Raw genomic sequence first — 17,277 nt, 5'->3', positions numbered from 1 at the left:
ATATGAAAATAATGGTTAACCAATAAAATGGTAAACTATTAGATGCAAGGTTACAAATATTTGAAAAAATCAATAATTGAATTGTATGCATTTTTATGATTAAATTTAATAAATGTAACATTTCTGCAAAAACTATGATAATTAAAATATTCATTGGTATTTTCAAAAAAAACCGCAAATGACTACTTATGCCAACCAGAACTTCTTTAGGGTTCCGTTTATTCATCTATTCTTTGGCATGCTGGTTCTCATAACGCCTTCTTCGGACCTTCTCTTTGTCCGACAAATTCCTGAGATATTGGGCTAGTGCCTTGTGTTTCGCCCTCACACCATGCTTCATTTGGTATCCTTTGGCAACTCCTTCGGCGTGCTCAAGAATACTAAAGAAAGCTGGGTCCAAATATTTGCCACAGAACGCGCAACGATACGCCATACGCTTAAGCACGTTGCATTGTCCATTCTGCAATTCTTCAAGGGTTTTCTGAGTTTGTGCATCCATCTCTCCTCGGAAAATGTCCGCATAATCATGAGAATAAGGCTGCAAGTTTAAATTATGCATGATATAAGATGCACCATTGTTTACAGTACCTAATATTCCCTAAGTTTCATACTGTAGTGCCTATAAATTATTTTTAAAGTAAATATTTATTAACTTTGAAAATTTAAGGAGAAAAAAGCAATATCAAATCCATATGAAAGCATAAATCATATGATGTACTTTTAAAAAAATTGTCAATAAACATGCACAACCTTTATGATGTCTGACTTTTGGCATAAAACCAAAACGCACTAAATTGTGGAGTGGATGAACCATTAATTTCTCAAAGATTGATTGAATAAATAATGATCATTACGTACTGATGATAAACATTATATTTAGAGCTAGATTCCATTATGCCAATTCAACAATGTATTGATGGTTTAATGATTAACCTCTAACCTTAAACTTGAAGACATGTCTAGGGTTAAAAAATTAAAATTACTATTACAGAATTCCAGTCCATGCCGTGCATGTGCTGCTGCTTGTGATCGACGACGGAGTACTGAACCTCATTGACATGATGCCTCTCTGGGTCGGACACCGAGTAGTCCAAAGCTTTCTCATGGGGATCCTGGTCCATGAGATGGACGACGACGCCGGTGGTTAGCCCCGCAAGTCCACGATCTGTCACGATGCCGTCCATGACAGGCACCTCACGTCCATGGCCGCGATCTGCCACGATGGCCAATCGACCTCCACGAGTGGATTTCATATCCGGCGGTAGGGAGGCGGGCGTGTGAGCGGCGACGATGGTTTTAGAGCATAACCTAGGGGGAGAGATGCGGGGAGTAATTGTTAGTTACCTACTATAGCGGAAATACTTATGAGAAAAATTGATTGGTCGGCGTTGGGCACCTTCAATGCAGCGGCGCTTATTTAGGCGCTTAATTAGGATCCTAGAAAAAAAATCACAAGCGTAGGCGCTTGGGGCAGGAGCTAGGAACTGGATTTTGTACATCTACGTGATGCAATCCAAAGATCGTGTCCGGGATGGATAGGTTGGGGATTGAAAATTGTGTACATAAACCCTAATGCTCAAGACTTGTGAAAACATCAGTTCAAATTGTCATCAAGTGATCTAGTATTACTTGGATCGAGACTTTGTGGTCATCATGTAGCCATGACACAAACACGATGGTTCTAGTATTACTTGGATCAACTCCTTATGCAGCAAACTAGTGCATTTCCTTTTTGAGTCACCATCTTCCTTCTTGAAAACCACATGTACACACTCATCATGTATACCATAACACATCAGAATCTGTTAACGAGCGCTCACAAGCTTAACTAGCTTCAAACGAACCTAGCCAATCAGGGTTTTATGCTACTTAATCTAAATAAGCCGATGATTAATGAGCACGAGTTTAACAAGAAGAGATGCGAAACCACACATCAATTAACATAGTTCTACCTTAGTTCAACGCTTCCATATATACAAAAGCAAGCACCACTTAGTAGTACTGGTGCACATAGTTCGACCATCTTCCATATATACAAAAGCAAGCACCACTTAGTAGTACTGGTGCACATACTTCGACCATAAACGTTCACCAACAAAGTATAGCATAGGGTAGTACTTAGATAGTTAAAACCAAAAGAGCATCAGTTCTAGCTGCGAGGGTGTGCACTTCCCTAAAGCCTCAAAGAAGCCTCATTAAGTAGTCAGCATACGTTCAAACTGAAAGCATAGCCATTCTTGGTGCTGCCTTGGGATGTTCCAACTGCATGGTTGATGGTACTCGACAGGTCGCCTTTCATCACCTTGTTGTAGTAAGGGCATCCGTAGCCGTTTCCTAATCTAGGACTCACAGCTTTCTCGAGCTCACCACTGTCCAGCTGCCTCACCTTCTGCCTCCTGAAGATCCTCTGGGTTTCTAGGTCGCTGTCAACGTCGTCACTTAGGACCTACATGTAGTACAAAATGTTGCATAAGTATATTTAATATGATAATTCAGCAGGCCCATAGTTATGAAACGTAATGTAATTGATGACAACGTAAAATATCTTCAAATGACGTTGAAAAAATAAATGCATAACTTATTAGTTGCTACATAAGCAACTAAATGGGATAGTACCATATAGTAAAAAAATGAAGGATCAACCATACATGTGGAAGAGAGCACTAGCATTGCCACATTTTTCCACACATTTTTCCCAAGCTTGCCTAAGGTTAGTTTGTCAAAATGAGAGCCACAAGTTGGCAAGCCTAAGGGAACCTTACCACACTTTTTGTGTGTATGCCATATGGGACCCAAGTGTGGCTTGCCTAAGGTGTGGCTGGAACCAAACACTCACTTAAGTTGGTCAAACTTGCCTAACCTTAGGTATGGCAATCTTTGGCAAAGTTAGTCACAAACCAAACAACCCTTTAGTGCAACAAAATTCACTTGTTACGTAAAAATGCATGAACTGATGATGTAACATGGCAGAGTAGCATACAGATGTATTAATGCAAAAAGAAGACTTATAACTTACATGCATGACTATATAAAATAGCTCGTGAGCTGTATCTATTTAGGGTTAGAATTATGTGTGCTTATGTTGATGGATATTGAAAGTCCCCATGTTATCGTCGTGGAAGTTTCCCCTGTTGATCGATACCCCACCCATCAATGTTCCTGAACCATTCAACGTTCTAGGTAAAGTAGTTAATTATTATGAATTCTGACAATAAGTGACCCCAAATGTTGTACTTACAAAAAAGGGTTTTATCATTTATGCCACCAGTTGTGTCCCACAACTAAGTATCACCACTAGGAATTTCTACTGCTAAAAAAAGCCATCGCTTCGTTAGACACATGCTCAAAAATGCCACTACACATCATTATTGTGATATCAAATCTATCTTGACATGCTATAATGGCATCAATACCTATGGACCAACATGCCAGCTCTCCCTCTATCTCACTACAATAAAGTGTGGGCCCACTTGATCCCAACAGCGTTCTTATTTTCCTGTAAAATTATTCACTTACTTACTCCTCACAAGTGGGGCCACACTTATCATTGTGAGATAGAGAGAACTAAAATGTGGGTCTGGGCTTTTTTTTGTCACATTGGATGGTCAACAAGTTTTACATGAAAATAACAATGTCTAATGGCATTATTGAGAAAACATCTAACGGAACGATGGCATTTTTGATACATCCAATGGCATTTTTTAGTAAGCATCTCACGAATCGATGGCATTTTTGAGCGGCTGTAACTTCTAAGGGAAAAACTGAGTAGTGGGATACAACTGGTGGCATAAATGACAAAAACCCTACAAAAGAACTAATTAAAACAACTCAAGTAAAACATTGATGATATCCAATATCTTTCTAAAATAGCCATTGCTTAGAGATAATCAATGTTTAAAATCATTGCCACAGCCACTTATGGAACATGTAAACCAAAGATCGATCAAGTGCAACCAAACATGTACTCAACATTTTAATACCTTATTTGCCTTGTACTGACCAGGGAAAACCCAGGATATTACAAAATAAATAAATAAATAAAGGGGATAGATGACTAACCTCTTCTTCGTTCTCGTCGGCGACGACCACAGGTGGGGGCAGGGGAGGCAACAACCGCGGCAGACGAACACCCGGCTGAGGCTGAGGAGCCACCACCTGCTCTGGCAGAGAAGCCAGAGGAGCTACATGTACCGGATTATTAGCAGAATAATTTATATAGGTCAAAAACTGACATATATATACCTTAATAAATGTAATCTAGCTACACAGCTGTGGACCCAGGATTTCATAATTGGGTGTTCATAAATTTATATTTCAAACTAAAACCACAACAATATTTTTCAAATGGAGGGAGTAATATGTAAAAATTTCATGTGAAAAGATTCCTTGTCCATCGTAATGACAGTACTGACACGAATGACAGAAAATGAAGATTATTTACTTCATGACCATAGAATATGACATTTTCATAAACAAGGCATGGTGTTGTTATCCTTAAGTTGCAGAAAATATTTTCACAATCACCTACGTAGGCAGTTCAATTCCAAGGTCAAGCTACGTATTTGTATTAGCACAGTCACCAAACCTAGGTGGATTTATTAGCAGAATAATTTATCTAGATCAAAATATTGCCTATACAGGGCGTAACACATGTAACCTAGCTAGTTACCTAACACGTCTACAGAATATTGATATGGAGTCCATCGATCAAAGATGAAAAGAAACCCTGGCCTTCCCCAAAAATAGACAAAAGGACTGACCAGAGCACACCTAGGATTTTACAAAAAATTAAAGGAGATACATGACTAACATCTTCTTTGTTGACATCGCCGATGACCACAGGCTCGGGCACAGGAGGCGTCACCCGCGGTAGAGGTGACACCTGCTCCGTCTGAGGAGCCAGAGCAGCTACCTGGTCCCACATAAATAGCAGAATATTTTATATAGATAAAAATATGTCATATACATGCCTAAACTAATGCAACATAGCAACACAGCGTCGGATCCAGGATTTCAAAGTTGGGGTTCAAAAATTTATATTGCAAACAAAAACCACAACAATATTTTTCAAACGGCTGAGATCAAGTTGGCTTTTGAGTCTAGAAGGCATTCTTCTGCCTCTGCTTCTGTTACTCAAGAAATTAAAGAGTTAGGAGTCTAAAATGTTCATGTGAAAATATTATTTTCCCATCATACTGACAGTACAGACATGAATGACAGAAAATGAAGATTATTTAGTATGACATTTTCATAAACAAGGCATGGTGTTGTTATCCTTTACTTGCAGAAAATATTATGCTGAAAATAAGCAACCAAATAATATATTTCAAGTAGGGATGATAACAAGTCTAAAATATTACAGCCTATTGGACTCCAGGAATCAAGCAATTGGTGTTGAGAAAATTGAACGACAAAAAATGTGTCTGCTGGATTAAGCATGAGAGGCTAGTTTTATAAAAATTGACATGAAGTTTAGTGCACAAACTACACCGCTTTTAGTCCATTTAGCAATAAAAGAACCATAAATAAGAAATTTCAGGCAAAAAATTTCGGGTGGTTGGTAGATCTATCTTAAAATTTGGCATCAACACATTTTGGATGCACGAGAGCCATGGATCGGAGTGGTTGGTAGATCTTAAAAACAAGATAACCTATACAATTATTTGCCTTGTACAGACCAGGGAAAACGTAGGATATTGCAAAATAAATAAATAAATAAAGGGGATAGATGACAAACCTCTTCTTCGTTCTCGTCGGTGACGACCACAGGTGGGGGCAGGGGAGGCAACAACCGCAGCAGACGAACACCTAGCTGAGGCTGAGGAGCCATCACCTGCTCCGGAAGAGAAGCCAGAGGAGCTACCTGTTTCGGATTATTAGCAGAATAATTTATATAGGTCAAAAAATGACATATACATGCCTCAATAAATGTAATCTAGCTACACAGCTGCGGATCCAGGATTTCATACTTGGGTGTTCAAAAATTTATATTGCAAACTAAAACTACAACAATATTTTTCAAATGGAGGGAGTAATATCTAAAAATTTCATGTGAAAAGATTCTTTGTCCATCGTAATGACAGTACTGACATGAATGACCGAAAATGAAGATTATTTACTTCATGACCATAGAATATGACATTTTCATAAACAACGCATGGTGTTGTTATCCTTAAGTTGCAAAAAATATTTTCACAATCACCTACGTAGGTAATTCAATTCCAAGGTCAAGCAACGTATTTGTATTAACGTATTTGTATTAGCACAATCACCAAACCTAGGTGGATTTATGTTGTGGGAACGAACACCTATGGGGCAGGGCCCCTTTTCGGTCCGGCAGGGAGCGGGGATCGCACGAAGAGCGGATCGAGGCGAGCACACAAGCGATTTTACCCAGCTTCGGAGCTCTCCGGAGAGATAAAACTCCTACTGCTGCTTTGTGGTTTGTATTATGTTCTTGCTCTAGAGCGTGGGAGTGTTCTGGTTTCGAATCAGTCGAACCCCTTCTACGTTGCGCATGGGCCTCCTTTTATATGCTCAAGGGGTCACCAACAGGTGGCAACGCATGCAGGGGTACAAATGTAAAAAGAGTGGTAGGTACAACTGCTTCTACAGTGGATCCTACTTAACTCTGACGGCAGAGAACAAAAGCATTTAATGCCCGTCCGCGTCGCCCAAACAGTGCAGAAAAGCAACCGTTAGGGGCGCCCCTACTTGCCACGATGGCCATCTCGTCATCTTTGCTCGCCACCTCGCACCGCTTGGCTACACAGCCTCTCGCCACGTGCGCCTGGAATGATCCTGTGGCGACACGTCGACGGATGCGCTGGAGCATAGGCACAGAGTGGTGGCTTCGCCGCGGCAAGCGCTTTGCCGCGGTCGTTGTCTTGCCGTGCCCGGAAGCTTGTTGCTCGCCGGGTCTTGTCGGGGCGCGCGGTGCGTCTCGACAAGTTCCTTGAAATGCTTTGGTTGGCCTTCCCGGCAAGCTCCTCTTGCCGGGGCTTTGTCCTTCCCGGCAAGCTCCCCTTGCCGGGGCCTTGTCTTCTCAGTTAAAACACTTTGTTCTTGAATGGATCCAATAGGAACTACGGAGGATTTTGGTGGTCACCCGGCAAGCCTTGCCGCGGGACGCTGCGACTGCCCGTGCACAAGTTCGGGATACTAAGGTACCCCTACTTTAGTACACCGACAGGAGCCCCCGGGCCTGGGCCACACATGGTGCCGAGCGCTGTTGGGCCAGGCCCAAAATAGGGCACGGGCACGCGCGGCCTGAGTCCACACCGTATCTGACTCCGTATCCACCGCGCCCTCCCGTAACGGCACACGTCGAATGCGGCGTCGTGGGAGAGATCGTGGGTGATTCTTTATTCGGAAAAAGCGTAACGTTCGCCTCCTCCTCTTTATAAGCAGGGGAAACAGGGGCAGTTCCCCCACCTTCGCCACTTGCGGTTCCAATCTCAGAAATCTCCGCCGCACCCCTCCGCTTCCAAAGCCGAAAGAGAGCAGCGCTCCGCCCCCCGTCGCCACCGTCGCCACCAACGCCCTCGATCTCCCCCCACCGCCTCCGCCATGGCTCCGAAGACCGGGAAGGGTGCGAAGTCGGCCGAGGCGCTGCGGCTTGAGGCGCTGCGGAAGGAGCGGGCAACCTTCCCCCCTGAGCTCTCCGCGAAGGAGTTGAGGGAGTGGTTCTACCTCTTCTGGTCGACGGAGATGCGAGCGCATCCGCGCACGCAGGTACTCTCCGCCGCCGCTTCTGCTTCGAAACGGGCTCCAAAGGGATACCCCTTCTTTGCACTGTTCTTCTATTGCGGGCTCTGCCCGCCCTTCTCTGAATTCTTTTGTGACATCATGAACACCTACGGGTTCCATCTCCTTGATTTCACCCCCAATGCTGTCCTGACCATGGCGGTTTTCGCACATCTCTGCGAAAACTTTGTCGGAATCCACCCAAACGTAGCCCTCTTCCGTCACTACTTCATGCCCCGGGTCGAGAGAGGGGAGCCCTTAGCAGGCGGGATCGCCTGGATCTCGAGAGCCGGCAAGAAGGAGGTCTATTTGGAGGAGGAGCTTCGCAGCAAATGGGAGGAGTGGAGAGCTGAATGGTGTTGGATCGTTGAGGAGAACCCGCAGCCGTTCACTGCCCTGCGCCAAACCCCAGCAGTGCGCGGCAACGATTGGAGCGCCCTGGCGGCGGACGATGCTAGGCTGAAGATCTCCACCACCCGGATCTTGCGACTCAGGCTTGCCGGGCTCACTGTAGGCGCTGTTGGTGTGGACTTTCTTCGCCGCCGCATCGATCCTCTGCAGGAGAGGGGGAGGCCCACCTGGCTGTTCGGGGGCCCGGCGGACATCATGAGGCTGCGCCCGGGCCTCAACTTCAATTTCACTGTCTTGGAGTTGGATGGGATGCTCAAGGAGCTGTTCAAGCACGACCCCAATCATCCCGAGTGGTTCAGGCTGCCGCAGGGCGTCGTCCTGTTGTGCAACAACTCCTCGCTCGATCGCATCCGCGCAATGATGCCGGAGTGCGACTCGCATGGAATTATTCCAACTTGGCAGGAGCCCGCCGACGACGTCGTGCAGCAGTTCTTCGATAGCATGGTGGAGGTGGCGGTCCGCGCCGACGAGCAGAGGAGCCTCACCCGCGACACCACCGAAGACGAGATGCGGCGCATCGCCACCAGGGCGGAGGAGGCGGCGGCAGCTGCCGTCGCGGACGAGTTTGGGTTCACTGTGGAGGAGGCAGAGGCAGCCGAGGCGGCAAGCCTTGCCGATCGAGACGAGCTTGTCGGGGAAATCATCGGCGAGGGAGGGTCCGAAGCCGAATCGAGCGAGCCTGCCGAGGATGCAAGCGGCCGGCCGTCTTCAAGCAACTTGCCGCAAGCGGAGCTCCCAGTGCAGCCCCCAGCTCCACCAAGAAGGCGCCTCCGCAGGACCAGAAACATAGCAGGGCAGCAGACAGGTCAACAGCCGCCGCGCCGCGGGACACGCTCCACCGCGACAAGCACCGTTGCCGCGGGAGCATCTCATGCCGCGCCGGCGACTGGAGCGGGGTCCTCTCGGGCCGCCGCTTCTGATCCTGCCGCAGCTCCCGCCAAGCGGCCAAGGGAGCCTACTCCTCCACCTCGTCGTGCTGAAAGAGTACCGGACTTCGACCTCTCCGCGCTCAGCTCCGACGAGGAGGAAGAAGAGGAGTAAGTTTCTCTATTGTGTTTGTATTTCTTCAATTCTTGCTGTTTCTTGTCTTGTATCTGATCTGCTTTCTTCTGAACCTTGTTCCTTTTTAGGACTCTGGCCCAGAGAGCAGCGAAGAGAGCCAAGGTCCCCGTGGTTGTCGTCGAGGACGATCCCGTCGTGACGACAGAGGGCGCGTCTGAGATCACCTTGTCGGACCCGGCAACCACTCCTCGAAGCAGCCCCCAGCGCAGCCCCCAGCGTAAGTACATAGTCTTACTTCCCGCTGTTGGGTGCGCATAGGTGTTCTTTCTTTGCTGATATCTTGTCTATTGGTTCGCTTGTGTAGGAGCAGAACAGGCTCACCAGGAGCAACCGGAAGCCGCTCCTGAGGTGCTATCTGCTTCAACCACGCCACCAAGGGAGGATTCCCTGGCAAGGGAGTGCTCTCCGGCAAGGGAGAGGTCCCCGGCAAGGGGTAGTTCTCTAGCAAGGGACGGGACCAGCGATCCCCCCGTGGTGGAGTCCATGACTACAGAGCCCAGCACAGGTAATCCTTCTTGTCGGAAAACTCCCCTTGGGTTCTTCTTCTTCTGATCTTCTTTTTGGATATTTGCTTGACTTTTTCTCCCTCTTCCTGTCTTCAGATCCTCCTTCCACGGAGCCGATGGAGACCGAGGCCACCGGCGAGGAGGACGCGCGCGGCAACACTGATGACGCTGCCGCCACTGAGGAAGAGGCCGGCGCTGATGATCCTGCCGGCGAAGAGGCCGCCAAGGCCGCTGGCACAGGAGCCGGCGAGGAATCCGGCGATCGCACTGACGACCCTGGGGCCGCAGGAGCGCAAGGCGCTACGCCGACCGCCGATCCCTCTGCTGCTGACGCAGCGCCAGGCTCCGATGAGCCCCAGCCCGGCGCCTACTTGAAGGCCGGCGACGGTATCTTCATCAAGCTCCCCTGGGCTTCGAGCTCCAGGGCTCCGGTCGAAGGAGAAGTTTTTGATGGAGAAGTGCTTGCCTCCGCTGGGTTGACAATGGTCAACGCGCCAAGAAGCAGCAGCGGCGAGCCTGAGGAGGAACAGCTGCTGCGGAGGCTGCTATCACTCTACCGCGCCCGACAAGCCAAACTGGAGTCCCGGGAAGCGCTTGTCATGCAGGTGGGAGTGGACATTGAGAGGCATGCGGAGGAGCTCCAGAGCCGCAACCAAGAGGCCCTCCGGTCCATTGTAGAGGAGAGGGCGCAGCTTGCCGAGGCGCGGAAGGCCTTCCTCCTCGAGAAAGCAGAAGCCGAAGAGCAACAGCGGCTTGCCGCCGAGGAGCTATCCGTGCGGGAAGGCGAGTTGACGCAGCGGAAGGTCAATCTGGATAGCTATGAGGAGGAGCTTGCCGCACGCGAGGAGACACTTGGCAGGGCCCTCAAGGAAGCGAAGGATGCTGCTGCAGCTGCCGAGGCCGCCAAGAAAGAGCTGGAGGTGAAGGTGACGCAGCTAGAGGCCGATCTCAAGGCGAAGAATGAAGAGCTTGTCGTGCTCCAGCGCGAGCGCGAGAAGGACGCCCTTGCCCACGGCGAGTTGCAGGGTCGTCTCCTCGAGAGGGGCAAAGAGCTGAGCGCCGCCAAGGACTCCAATGCCGATCTCGAGCTGAAGCTGGCTACGCTGACTGAGACGCTGGACGGCGCCAAGAAGCGGGAGGAGGACTTGAAGGAGGAGACCAAGGCCAACGAGGCGCTGCTGACGAGGGCCGCCGAAACCCAGAACACATTCAGGGATACTGTGGAGCTCTGGACGGAGGGCCTCGTGAATATTGCCGCGGTCATTGATGAGGAGCTGGCGCAACTGGAAATGGAGGGCTTCGGGTACTCCTCCGACGAGAACCTCCAGCCCAGCGCCAAGCTCACTCTGTTCTTCAAGGGCGTGGCGACGGCCCTCCAGCAACTCCGGGAAAGGATCCCAAAGCTGCTGGCCGACGAGTCGCACACGATCTGCGCCAGAGTTCTGGAGAAGGTGTTAGTGAAGGTGGCCTTCCGCAACCCAGGCCTCAACCTCACCAATGTCCTCAAGAAGCTGCCGGTGGGTGCTGATCTTGAAGAGCTCAAGGCCCTTGTCGCACCCATTGTGGACAAGGTGAATGAAGTTAGGAGGGTTGATGGCGGCCGCGTAGACTAGACCGCCCGTTTCTTCCTTTCCTTGCCGCTGCTAGACATGTTATGGGAACAATCTATTAGAGCGCGGCAAGTTATCTTTGTAATATAACTTTATCTTGGGCAGTATTTGCTATGTTATTTCCTTTACTTGATTCCTTCCTTTGTATGTTTTTACCCTACGCTTTTAGGGAACTTGCCGGCGCAGGCACCCTTGCCGCGAGCGCTGAGTGCGGAACATCAGCAGCCTGCTGGCGGTGCTACTTCCGGCAAGAAACCTTGTCGCAACTAGTCGCAGCACACTTAAGTTGTTGAGCGGACTCGAAACAAAGTAAGGGCGCAACTAGCTACGAGTTGGTTCCTCCGCGCACATGTTTTCCATACAAAGCACGGTCGTTTCAAGGAAGATAACTTAAAAACATTTAAAACTGGTTATGCTCAAACTTTGACAACTTAGCTTTTCTGTTGTTTGCGTCCCGGCAAGGCGATACTTTCTTGAATGACGCCTGGTCCACACCATTATCTTCTCCTTCCCCCCCGGTGAACTTGTGGGCAAGGGAACCTTCCCTTTTCTTGAGAAAAAGAAAGAAGAGAAAATGAAGATATGGAGCCTTAAGGCTCGTTATTGCTTACCGGGGGCAAGTGCTGCACAAAGTGTCAGATAATACATGCAAAAAATGAAAAAGCATGAAATTTGACAAGATGTGGGGAGCACATGAGCTTTATTTATGCACGGGATCTGCGCCCGGCTTTGTACAAAGGGTTACATGCAACAGCGGCAAGGCTTGTACAAAAGGTGGTTGCCGGAACGGGTTCCGGCAACCGCGCCTTATGGGTAAAACTTACGAAGATGCTCAATGTTCCAGGAGTTGCTCACCGGAGAGCCATCTTCGGTCTCAAGGCGGACAACGCCAGGCCTAGTGACTCGCTTCACCCGATAAGGGCCTTCCCACTTTGGCGTCAACTTGTTGGAATTCTTGGTGGACTGAACGCGCCGAAGAACAAGGTCGCCTTCCTCGAGACTTCTGGCATTAACTTTGCAGCTATGGTAGCGGCGCAAACCTTGCTGATATCGAGCAGCTCGTACAACAGCCTGAAGACGATCTTCCTCAAGGAGCAGCGCGTCATCTTGTCGCAGCTGCTCTTGCTCAAGCTCATCATAAGCGAGTACTCGAGGCGATCCGTATACGAGTTCCGTGGGGAGAATTGCCTCTGCTCCATAGACTAGAGCGAAAGGTGTCTGGCCAGTGGCTCTATTTGGCGTCGTTCTGATCGACCAAAGCACCACCGGCAGCTCCTCAATCCAATTATTTCCGCACTTGTGCAGCCTGTCGAAAGTCCTGGTCTTGAGCCCGCGCAGCACTTCAGCATTTGCCCTCTCCGCTTGACCGTTGCTTCTCGGGTGAGCAACAGAAGCGAAGCAGACCTTGGCGCCAAGATCTTCGACGTACTGCATGAAGGTGCGGCTCGTGAATTGCATGCCGTTGTCGGTGATGATCCTGTTAGGGACTCCGAAACGGCAAACAATCGACCTGAAGAACTTGACTGCTGACTGTGCCGTCACCTTCCTCACTGCTTCCACTTCCGGCCACTTTGTGAACTTGTCGATTGCAACGTACAAGTACTCAAAGCCCCCGACAGCTCGGGGAAAGGGGCCGAGGATGTCGAGCCCCTAGACCAAAAATGGCCAGGATAAAGGGATTGTCTGGAGAGCTTGAGCTGGCTGGTGTATCTGCTTGGAATGGAACTGGCACGCTTCACATTTGGTTACTTGTGCAGTTGCATCCTGGAGGGCTGTTGGCCAAAAGAAACCTTGCCGGAATGCTTTGCCGGCAAGTGCTCTTGCGCCAATGTGGTGACCACATATGCCTCCATGTATCTCCGCCAACAGCTTCTGTCCATCTTCCCGGGAAATGCACTTCAATTTCACTCCATTGAATCTTCTTCTGTACAGTATGTCGTCGACAAACTGGTACATACTTGATTGCCGGGCTACTCTCTCTGCTTCTTCTTGCTCTTCGGGAAGTTCTCCTGTCTGAAGGAAATGGACAATCTGCTGTGCCCATGCTGGAGCTTGCGGCTCGACAACAAGGACTAAAGGCACATATGCTGCTGCGGGAACATCCGCTTCTACGGCAAGAACCCGCGGCTCAGCCGGAGCTTGATGTTCCCCGGCAAGCTTGCCGGAGCAAAACTTGTCGGGAGCGTCTGCTTCATCGGAACGAACCTTAGGGCTCGTCGGAGCAGACTGCTCCTCAGCACTCTTGGTGTTGATCTTGGGGACCTTCTTGGCGGCAGCTTCGGGGAGCTCTGCTGAAAAGTAGTCACCGGAAATCAACTTCCTCTTCTTGCTCTATCCAGTTGATGGTGTTACAGATGGTTGAGTCAGCTTGAGCACAAAGATCCCTTGTTCCACAGGTAACTTTAATGCAGCGCATTTTGACAGGCCATCGGCAACGTCGTTCTGGGCTCTCAGAACATGCTCCATCTGCAGGCCGTCAAAATGCTCTTCCAAGTTTCTCACTTCATCAATGTAAGCTTCCATCAACGGACTCTGATAATCTTTGTTTACTTGGCAGACGACAAGCTGCGAGTCACCCCTAACAATAAGCTTTTTGATCCCAAGGTCTGCCGCGATCCTGAGTCCGGCAAGCAAACCTTCATACTCTGCAGTATTGTTTGTCGCTTGCTCCTTGGGAAAGTGCATCTGGACCACGTACTTGAGGTGCTCTCCGGTGGGTGCGACAAGTAACACGCCTGCACCGGCGCCTTGCAGCGAGAAGGCACCATCAAAGTACATGATCCATTCTTTGCTTGCTTCCTTGATGGGGATGCTCGTTTCCGGAATTTCTTCATCAGGTGTTGGCGTCCATTCTGCTATGAATTCTGCCAATGCTCGGCTCTGGATAGTTGAAGTACTCTCAAACTTGAGGCCAAAGCTTGACAGTTCCAGTGCCCACTCGACAATCCTGCCTGTTGCTTCAGGATTCTGCAATATCCTCTTCAACGGAAAGCGAGTGACAACTGTGATCTCATGTGCTTGAAAGTAATGGCGCAGCTTCCTCGAGGCCATGAGAAGGCCGAAAAGCAATTTCTGCACACCAGAGTACCTTGACCTAGCCCCCTATAGAAGGGAACTGACAAAGTAAACTGGGCGCTGCACCATCTTCTTCTGCTTCTCTTCTTGTGGCTGCACAGATCCATCCTTGTAGGGACCAGAGCTTGTCGGGGGAGCCCCCTGCTTGTCGCTGGACGCGCTTGCCGTGGTCGCTGGCTCATCATCCGCCTCCCTTTCCGCTACTAACGCAGCACTAACCACTTGATTGGTTGCCACTAGATATAGCAGCAACTGCTCTTGTGGCTTAGGTGCAACAAGTATCGGAGTGGAGGACAGGTATCTCTTCAAGTCCTGCAGCGCAGCCTCCGCTTCTGGAGTCCATTTCATTGGACCTGCCTTTTTCAATATTTTGAAAAATGGCAGAGGGCGCTCAGCAGACTTAGAGATAAACCTGCTGAGAGCAGCCATGCAGCCGGCAAGCCTTCGCACATCCTTGACGCGCTTCGGTGCTTCAATTTGCTCAATGGCCTTGATCTTGTCGGGATTGGCTTCAATCCCCCGCTGAGATACAAAGAACCCGAGAATCTTGCCGGAAGGGACTCCAAACACACACTTCTACGGGTTGAGCTTGAGGTTGATCTTACGCAGATTTGCAAAGGTCTCGTCCAAATCTTGGATCAGAGTTGCTCTGTCTTTGCTCTTGACCACTATGTCATCCATGTAAGCTTCTACATTTCTGTGCAACTGTGTCTCAAAAGCTTCGTGAACTACCCTTGCAAATGTTGAACCAGCATTCTTTAGTCCCAAAGGCATCTGTACAAAACAGTATGTGCCACATGGAGTGATGAATGCGGTTTTCTCCTCATCCTCTTCTGCCATGAAGATATGATGATATCCTGAATATGCATCAAGAAATGAAAGCAAATCACATCCTGCCGTGGAGTCGACAATCTGGTCAATGCACGGCAAGGGAAATGGATCTTTGGGACAAGCTTTATTAACATCAGTGAAGTCAATACAAAGCCTCCATTTTCCGTTCGCCTTGCGCATGACTACAGGATTGGCCAGCCACGTAGGATGGAGCACTCCTCTGACAAGGCCTGCTGCTTCCAACTTCTTGATCTCTTCTGTGATGAATTCTTGGCGCTCCACTGCTTGCTTTCTGACTTTCTGCTTGACGGGCCGCGCGTGAGGACAGACGGCAAGGTGGTGCTCAATTACTTTCCTGGGAACACCGGGGATGTTAGACGGTTGCCATGCAAACACGTCAACATTCGCCCGCAGGAAAGCAACAAGCGCGCTTTCCTATTTAGGGTCAAGTGTGGCACTGATGGTGAAGGTACCAACAGTGCCGTCCTCCTTGGCGGCCACTTTCTTGGTCTCTGGTGAAGCTGTCTTTGTTTTCTTACACTTGCCGGTGGAGCTCGATGGTGCATCCTCGACGGTAGCGCAGCACTCCGAAGAGGTGCGCTTGCCGGAGTGGGCATCAGAGCTCTTGCCGGACTTGGTTTTCTTCTTCCCCCCGGGAGCTTCAGCGGCAAGTGTCTTGCGATCTGTTGCGGCTGCTGCTTCCCGGTAGATCTTGTCGGTGCAGATAAGGGCATCCCTCTTGTCGCCAGGGACAGAAATGACGCTTATCGGACCTGGCATCTTCAATACGTTATAGGCATAGTGAGAGGCCGCCATGAACTTGGCGAGTGCGGGACGGCCGAGTATCCCATTGTAAGGCAATGGAAAATCAGCAACGTCAAAAGTGACCCTCTCAGTCCTGAAGTTTAGCTCGCTGCCGAATGTTACCGGCAACGTGATCTTCCCCTTCGGCCTGCTCCTTCCCGGATTGATTCCTTGGAATGTACCAGTCTCTTCGAGCTCGCTGTCGGGGATCTGGAGCTTCTGGAGTACCGCTGAGGAGATTAGGTTCAAGCCGGCCCCGCCGTCAACTAGCATCTTTGTGACCTTGAGGTTGCGGATAGTTGGTGAGACCAAAATCGGCAAGCACCCAACCGCAGTTATGCGATCAGGGTGATCCCCAACATCAAAGATGATAGGCGTGCTGGACCACTTCAGAGGCTTGCATGACTCAACTGATGGTTCTGCTGCATTAACTTCCCGCACCCACTGTTTGAGCTGGCGGTGCGAAGTATGCAGAGAAGCACCGCCGTCAACGCACAAAACCTCTGTGGCTTTCTGAAACTCCTGCTCATCGGCCTCATCATCGTCCATCTCTTCATCGTCGTCTTCGTCTTCATCCTTGTCGCGGCCGTGGGGAGGCCTGCCTCCTTGCCGCTGCTTGGCCTTGCCGCCGCGTCCTCCCCGGCCGGGATGCTTCTTGCCGGACCCGCCAGTACCTTCCTGGGCCTTCTCCTTGTCACGTCGCTCGTACTCAGCTTTCTGCTGCTCGACAAGCTGCTCAACTTTTTTGCAACTTTGGAGATCATGGCCCTTGGTACGGTGGATCTTGCAGTATTGCTTGTCGGAGCCGCCCTGCTTGTCGGCGGCCGCCACAGGTTCTGCTTCCTTGGCGCCACCTCCGTTACCGGACTGCTCGATAGCTACCACATCTTTGCCTTTCCTTCTTCTGTTGTTCCGCCGCCGGTTTTTCTTTGCCGGGGCAGCATCCTCACTGTCAGATCCTCCTGCTCCTACATTCTCTCTGGGGAGTTTCCTCCCTTCCTGAGCACGTGCACACTTGTCGGCCAGGGCATAGAGCTCACTGACGTCTCTGATCTTGCACATCGCCATTTCCTCCCGCATCCTGCGGTTACGCACGTTCTGATGGAACGCGCTGATGACCATGGCAGGGTGGACGTCTGGAATGTTGCGCTGCACTTGGCTGAACCTTTGAATGTACTTGCGCAGGGGTTCTCCTTCCTTCTGGGCGAGCAGATGAAGATCGCTCTCCTGGC

This window comes from Triticum dicoccoides, chromosome 3B (assembly GCF_002162155.2).
Source record: "Triticum dicoccoides isolate Atlit2015 ecotype Zavitan chromosome 3B, WEW_v2.0, whole genome shotgun sequence".
NCBI classification, from domain to species: domain Eukaryota; kingdom Viridiplantae; phylum Streptophyta; class Magnoliopsida; order Poales; family Poaceae; genus Triticum; species Triticum dicoccoides.
The sequence above is the reverse complement of the archived record's forward strand: the minus strand, read 5'-3'. Positions refer to the sequence as shown.